The sequence below is a fragment of the Gracilinanus agilis genome, chromosome 2, assembly GCF_016433145.1.
Source record: "Gracilinanus agilis isolate LMUSP501 chromosome 2, AgileGrace, whole genome shotgun sequence".
Taxonomy (NCBI): Eukaryota; Metazoa; Chordata; class Mammalia; order Didelphimorphia; family Didelphidae; genus Gracilinanus; species Gracilinanus agilis.
Genome location: NC_058131.1, coordinates 513,690,489 through 513,698,060, shown reverse-complemented (window position 1 = coordinate 513,698,060; position 7,572 = coordinate 513,690,489). Strand labels below are relative to the sequence as shown.

The 7,572-nt window shown below is 32.3% G+C and overlaps 1 pseudogene; it reads left to right on the top strand.

Moving 5' to 3' along the window:
* Positions 1 to 3,315: 3,315 nt before the first annotated feature.
* On the top strand, positions 3,316 to 4,354 carry LOC123235915 (annotated as a pseudogene).
* The last annotated feature ends 3,218 nt before the right edge of the window (positions 4,355 to 7,572 follow it).

Genomic DNA, 7,572 nt, shown 5'->3' with positions numbered 1-7,572 from the left:
GAAGAGGTGTGCTAAAAACATGTACATTGATGGATAGGAAAGACAATAATGAAATTGGACTAGACTGACAAATAACAAAAGGGAAAAGGAACAGAATTGCTTTTTTATATATTTGCCTTCCCAGAAACTATTTTCCTTTTGGAGTAACACAAAGAACATGATAATGATTTCAGTTGCTATTATGACAAATTTTAATAGGTCTCAAAGAGCAATGGGCTTATGAAAAAGTCAAGTTAGGTAAGACAGAAAAATATATGTATTTTTCCTTGTATGATATTCCTACATAATAAATATAATTTTCCAAATATGATTTATTCCCATTTAAGATGGTTTAGCTTAGTTGCCCTCTCTCCCTACCCCATACAATTAATAGTAGTTAGTTGGAAATATTAGAAAATATAACGTTCAATTAATATGTGTTCCTGCTATTCAAGAATATTATGAAAAGCATCCTAGCATGAGACTGAAACCTCAATATATCCAAGCAGGGAAGCTCATCATCATCATTACCATTTATACTTTACTGAGATAGATCACTAAATGCTTTCTCGGTAAATTACACAAATATTAGAAGAGGATAAGAAAACTATACCATAATGTACTATATTCAATAGAGAACTCCAAATATAATGTCTGCTCAATCACCTTCTGGCTTATGTTTAATATTTCTGCTTATAGAGAAAGACAGGGAATAAAAGTATTAACTATCTTGGCAAAAACATGCCTGGATATTTCTATTGAATTCAAAAAAATACATTTGGTGACTACTATGTGAAAGGCAGTATAGACTACTGGACAGTCAAAGTGAAGTTTGTAGACAAAGAAAATTAACAATAATTTTAAAGCATCTACTATAAGCCATGTACTCTTTACAAATATTAACTATTTTTTTCCTCACAGTAACTTTGGGAGGAAGATGCTAGAAAGACCAAAGTCTGGATTCAAAGACTATTCTGTCACAAATGAATTATGTTACTGTACAGGTCATTTAACTTCCGAATTCTCCAGCAGTTCTCTAAATTATTTTACAGAGTTGTAGTCATTCTGTTGGTGGGAAGTTCACATACCAAGAATTGCTTATGCTGCTGATTGAAAGAATCAGTTTGATTCATTTTGGGGGGTAATTTGCAAGATCTTAGGATTACCGAAAGAAAAAATAATCATAGCTACTTCCCTTACATTTTTATATAAATAAATATGATATATCATAAGAGAATGAGGAGAAGGAGAAAGTGTCCTAAAAATAGGAAGAGATGACTTTCAGCTGGGTATTAGTGAAGATTTCATATATTAGGTGACAGCTGAGTTGAACTATGAGGAAGAGAAAAAATTCTGTATTTCAAGATATGGAGGGAAGTCATTCTAGGCAAGGTGAATATACTACAAATATAAACATGGGAAATTTCACAGCAAGATTGAGCTGATTGTCCAATTTGGTTATCACATAGAGAAGTATGAATAGGAATATTAATTAGACATTTAGTTTCATTGGCATATAATATTCTGGATGAAAAATATCTACTATTCTCCTACAGAGTTGCCTAGAAATTGAGAGTTTATGTGACTTGCCCAATGCAAGTCACACAGACAGTCAGAGGCAAGATTTGAACCTGTGTTTTTACCCCTAAACCTGGGTCTCTATCATGTACAATATATCTAGGAAATTAGAACCATTTTTTAATGTTTCCTTAATTGCCTGGCAACAGACCTTTTATTTTATCCCATGTAAAGGCAATAAGAAGCATCTGAAGGTTTATGAACATGGTTAGTTCTATGAACTAGGAGAATTATTTTGGTACTTGTATGATGGCTGCATTAGAGAAGAGAAAGCCTAGAAGTAGGCAATGTAGCACAAACTAACTCAGAAATCCACTTATTACAAGTTTAATTCTAGGAAATTGTCTACTATTGTCCAATTTACAATTCATATCTTTTAACCTTTTACTCATTGTATAATTTTAAAATTATATTTTATTTTCCCTATTTACATGTAAACACGTGCATGCCAAACTGTCTCCCACCTTCCACCCTCTCCTCTTACTCAATTCCCTCCTTCTTGAGATAATAAACAAATTCTGGTATAGATTTTGTATTAATCACTTTTTGGATAAGATCTCAAACAAAAAAAAAAGAAAAAAGAAGAAAGAAATTGAAATGTAGTATGTTTTGGTCTGCATTCAGACTTCATCAATTCTTTCTCTGAAGGCTGATGACATTTTGCATTATGAGTCTTGGGAATGTATTGATTAGAATGACTAAGTCATTTACAATTCATCACCAAAAAATATTGCTTTTATTGTTTCCAATGTCCTTCTGATTCTGCTAACCTCACATTGCATTAGTTAATTTAAGTCCTACCAGAATTTTCCAAAAAATAATCACACTCATCATTTCTTGTAGAACAATTATGTTCCATTATAATCACCGCAACTTGTTCAGCCATTCTTCAAATGACGGATAACAACCTCAGTTTTCTATTCTTTCTTAATCCCAAAAGAACTGCAATAAATATTTTTGTACAAATAAGTTATTTTCCCTTTTATTTGATCTTTTCAGGATAGAGATCTAGTAGTAGTATTGTTGGAAGACTAGGTATATACAGTTTGAAATACCCTTGGACATAGTTCAAGGTTCTCTCCGCAGTGGTTGGCTCAAATCTTAACTCCAGTGACAGCATTATTATACCTATTTTTCTTTCAACCCCTACAGCATTTGTCATTCATGTTGGATGTGAATTGGTACCATAGAGTTGTTTTAATTTGCTTTTCTTTAATCAATATTGATTTATTTTTCATATGACTTTAGATAGATTTGATTTCTTTCTCTGAAAAACTTTTTTTATATCTTTTGACCATTTATCAATTGTGGAACAACTAACTATTATTCAGTTGAGGAACAGCTAATGGTCTGATAAACTTTATTCAATTCTATGCCAAGTATGTATTTGAAAAATAAGTCCTTTATCAGAGAAATTTGGCATAAAAAAGATTGATATCATTTCATTGCCTATGGTATTTTAAAAATGTAGTTTCCCAGATTATCCCTTTTTATTTTTCCTTTTGTTTTGTCTGAGATCATGATTGTTACCATTATCTCTTTAGTTTAGCTGAAATGTCTTAGAATTTGCTCTAAAATTTGCTTTTATTTTAATTCTATGTATATCTTTCTATGTCAAATGTTGACAAAGCCATATTATATTCAACATATTGATGGATTCTCTTTTCTAATTCAATCTGCTATCCAATTCCATTTTATGAGTTATCTTATCCTAATAACATTCATTCAGGACAGCCAGAGCAGGGGAATCTAAGCAATATGGTGGTCACCAAGAGGAAGCAGCATTGAGGAGGAGGTCCTGAGGCCAAGAAGCTGAAAGGGAAGGGGAAAGAGGCCAGAGCTCTTGCCAAACTGCTCCCTCTAGCCCCAGGGAAGGCAGAGAAGGAAGAGGAGTACTGCATCCCAGCCCAGTCTCCAAGGGTAAATGGAAGAATAAGGAACTAGTTCTTACCTTTTAATCAAGGGGAATGAATTTCAGAACAAGACACTTAATGCAAGATTTAAGAACAATGATGCCTCATTCTAAAGCAGATAACAAAATGGACTAGAAGGACAAATTGTTTGTAATTAATGAGGTCTGTGAAATAAAAAACTGCAATAAATGTATCTATTTTGAAGCTAAGAAAAAACAGGATGTCTATATGTGGCTTTCCAATCCACCTCTAAGGACCTTCAGCTAAGTTTTAAGTTCAGAATATTCATACTTTGGCAGAGTTAAAGATGACTGGAAACTGTTTAAGAGGTTCAAGTCCTCTTCTGTCTTTTTATCCTACTTTTGATGAATCACCACATTATTCTTTGATAAAAGAACTTATTCAGAATTTTTTGTACTCCTCAATACCATCCCAAAAGCCAACCATTTGTTGACCATGTGTTTACCTTCACCATTATGGATTATAGGATCTGGTTTCATAACTATCAGATTATAGAGGAACTTGCAGCTCTTGTAGAAATTGGACCTCGTTTTGTCTTGAATCTCATAAAGATTTTCCAAAGCAGCTTTGGATGACCAACTTTATATGAAAATCCACATTATCAGTCACCAAACATGCATCGACATATAGTGAGAATGACCACAGCTGCAAAATACAGAGACAACAAGTCAAAGATGTACAAAGACTCAAGAAGAAAGAAGATAAAACTATTGTTCCAGAAGATCCCACTGATGATGTTTTAAGACACCAGCTGAAGAAAAGCCAGTGGAAATACTCTTTGTGAAACCAGAGCCCAAAGTGGATTTGAAAACAAAAAAAGGAAAATGAAGCAGAAGGCTTTGACTACTAAGAAAACAGAGTGAATCTGTGGAAACAAATAATGTTCCATTATTTTTTATTTATTTTGCAATCAGTATGTAAATACTCTTTTGTTATCTAGGACTTTGGTAGTATACATGCTTAGAGGAAAGGAAAGAGATACAAATCTAGTGCCCAAAGTGTTTGATGGGAGATCTTTTTGGTCATCTTATTTTTTTTCAATAAAATAAAATGCCACAAGAAAAAAAAAATAACATTCATTTATAGTTATGAGTATAGTTGTATTTTCCATCTATTCCATTTTCTTGTTTCTTGTTTTTTCTTTTTTATACTCTCTTCTCAAAAATCTATTTTGCTTTTTACCACTGCCTCCTTAATCTATCCTCCCTTCTAACACTTCTCCCCACATCTGCTATCACTTTCCCCTCCTATTTCTGTATTAGGTAAGTTACATTTCTATATACAACTGAGTATATATATACACACATATTTTATATATCTGTTTTGGAACCAGTTCTTACAAATGTGAGGTTAATGCATTATTGCTACCCTAATTTTCTCCTTCACAGTAAAACTCTTGCTTTCATGACTCTTTTATGTGACAAAAATTTTACCTCTTTCTTCCCCCATCTTTCAATGCATCTCTCTTAATCACCCTTACATTTTTTATTTTATTTTTATTGTTTTACTTTGTGTCTTCTTTTGAAATGTAGCAAATTGCTTACTATCTCAAGGAATAATGAGGGGAAGGGAAGAAGGAGCTAATTTGGAATTCAATTGTTTAAAGTTAATTTTTTTATCTATAAATGGGAAACATTTAAAGAAATAAATAAAAAATCAATAAAAAAAGAAAAATTATTTTACTACTTGTCAGGAGGTCTAAGTTTTAATTACAGTTTTCTTATTAAGCAAATACTTAACTTTTGACACTCCACTAAACTTTTTGTTGCTCAGTTTACTCATTTGTAAAATGTATGGTTTGGACTATGTTATCTTTATGATCTCTTCAACATCTAGGAACCTATACATCTCTAATAATAATGCATCCACAAATTTCAGTAGTTTAAAAATATCTTATAATTTACTCTTCTCATTTATAGTAAAGATTGATATCTAAAGATTTTCTAACTTCATGTGACTGCAGTAAGTCATGGCCTACCAGAAATATGCACATATAACCATTTTTGAAATGTAAAGGTAAATCATTGTTTCTTGTTTTTTCTTGTAAAAGTAAATCAAATTTATTATTCATATGAGATTTTCTCTACCAGGTGAATGTCCCTTGGGACATTTATGGACTTGTGAATTGATGTAAGGATTATTATAAAGTGTTTGGATAAAGGAAATGCTTGGATCATTTTGGCCTTAATTACATCTAAAAAGTATCAAATTCTATTAGTGCTTCCAAATGTCCATAATTTCACATGGTTTCCCTTGAAGAATATGTGTAATGTCTTGTTCTGGTAAATTATCAAAATAATAAATCTCTTTTGTACTTTTAAAAAGTCTTACATGGAGAAGGAGAACCTCAGTTATAATAGCAGTGTATAAGATAAAGGGAAAAAAATACCTTGAAGAAGATTTAAGAAAAAATATAGGTTACACACCACATTATGTTTTTAAACCAGACAGCAAACACACCACTTTGGGGGATATAGGCTTACTATATCCACAGGCAATAAGGCAAATAAGATCAGAATTGTTTCTTTTCCATTTGCCAAAAATAGGTGAATAGGGAAAAGTATATAGACTTTTCTAATTATAGGACATATGCTTTCCACCAGTACTGAAAAAACAATGCATGTTCATATGACATATTAAGGTGCTTAACTAAAATATTTACATAATAGCTCAGTAGTCCAGGAATAATGAAAAGAAAATCTCCAGCAAACTAACATTCATTTGCATCATGAATTGAAAAGAGAAAGTCAAATTAAGAACCAATACTGAAGGCCAAATTCTCATGAGGTATCAGATGGAAGGAATAGCCAATGTGATGGCCTCTGTACTTGACCTGGCATGGTTGATTTTAATATTAATGTGATATTTTATTCTTTTTTGCATTTGTGGATATAGTAATGATAATATTTTGGGAACCATAAAAGATATGAATGTAATAAAAATAGAGATGCCATTATTAAAAATATTTCCAAAATAGTCACCAGCAAAAAAATGCACAAAATAATTCAATCTTTTTCTGATGTCAAATCAGCAATGCAAACTTTTGCTACTGGTACAGACAGCCCAGTCCTTCCTGATTAATCTAGTTAATGTGTTGGCTAAAGTTTGAGAGATCTCTGCAAATAACAATGGGAAGTTATTACTTGAATATTTTGTAAATTTCCTGCAAGTCCTTACTGTGCTAATATTGTCCTCAAATTCATTCCCCATATACTCCCAATAGTCATTTTGCATTTTTATATTGTAGAAATGAAAAGGAAATCAAGTCTGTGTCTAGTCTCTTCCACTTCTGAGTCTATGAGGAAAGAAGTCAAAGGAGATTAAATTACTTTTCCAAAGTTAAATAGATAATAAGCATCAACAGCAGGGTTTAGTTTATTCCATTCAATAAATTGTTCTTGGCATAGTAACTATAAAGTGAAAAAAGGAATAAATTGGTCTGATTTTTATGGATATGACCTACACATGAGTAGTCTTCTACTTTTTATTTGTGATAATTAATTTAGAGACAAATGGTACCTAGGAGATAGCAGTGTTCAGGTTATTGAGTGGAGAGAAACAAAGTAGAGGTAACAATTAGGAGGCCAATGTAACAATCTATGCCAGGGATGCTGAGAGTGTGAATCATAGTATTGGCTTCATAAAAAAAGGAACAGTCAAATTTGAGTAGACATTCATAGTTGAACAGATGAGGAAACTGAGGCCTATGACTGAGTGGCACATACAAAGTCAGATAGAGGACAAGATTTTCAGGTAAGTCTTCTGAGTTCAGACATTCTATTTCTACTATATTATTCTTGCTTCTGCTGACAAAGTTTTATGGTTTTGATTGCTTACAAACAGTAGTAGGGGGTCTTACCTCACTTTAATTTGCATTTCTGGACTCTCAGCTTTCTGCTGTATCCCATTCCAGGTATTGTTTTAAGCAGGTACAATGCCACAAATGCATGATGGATTCATTCTACATTTTTATAGTGATAACAGTGTTTTCTTCCAGAGTAAATCACTCAGTCCAATTCCACATGCATCTATTAACTGCCTGCTACATGCAGAGCATAGCTAGGCACTAAAAGTGATATAG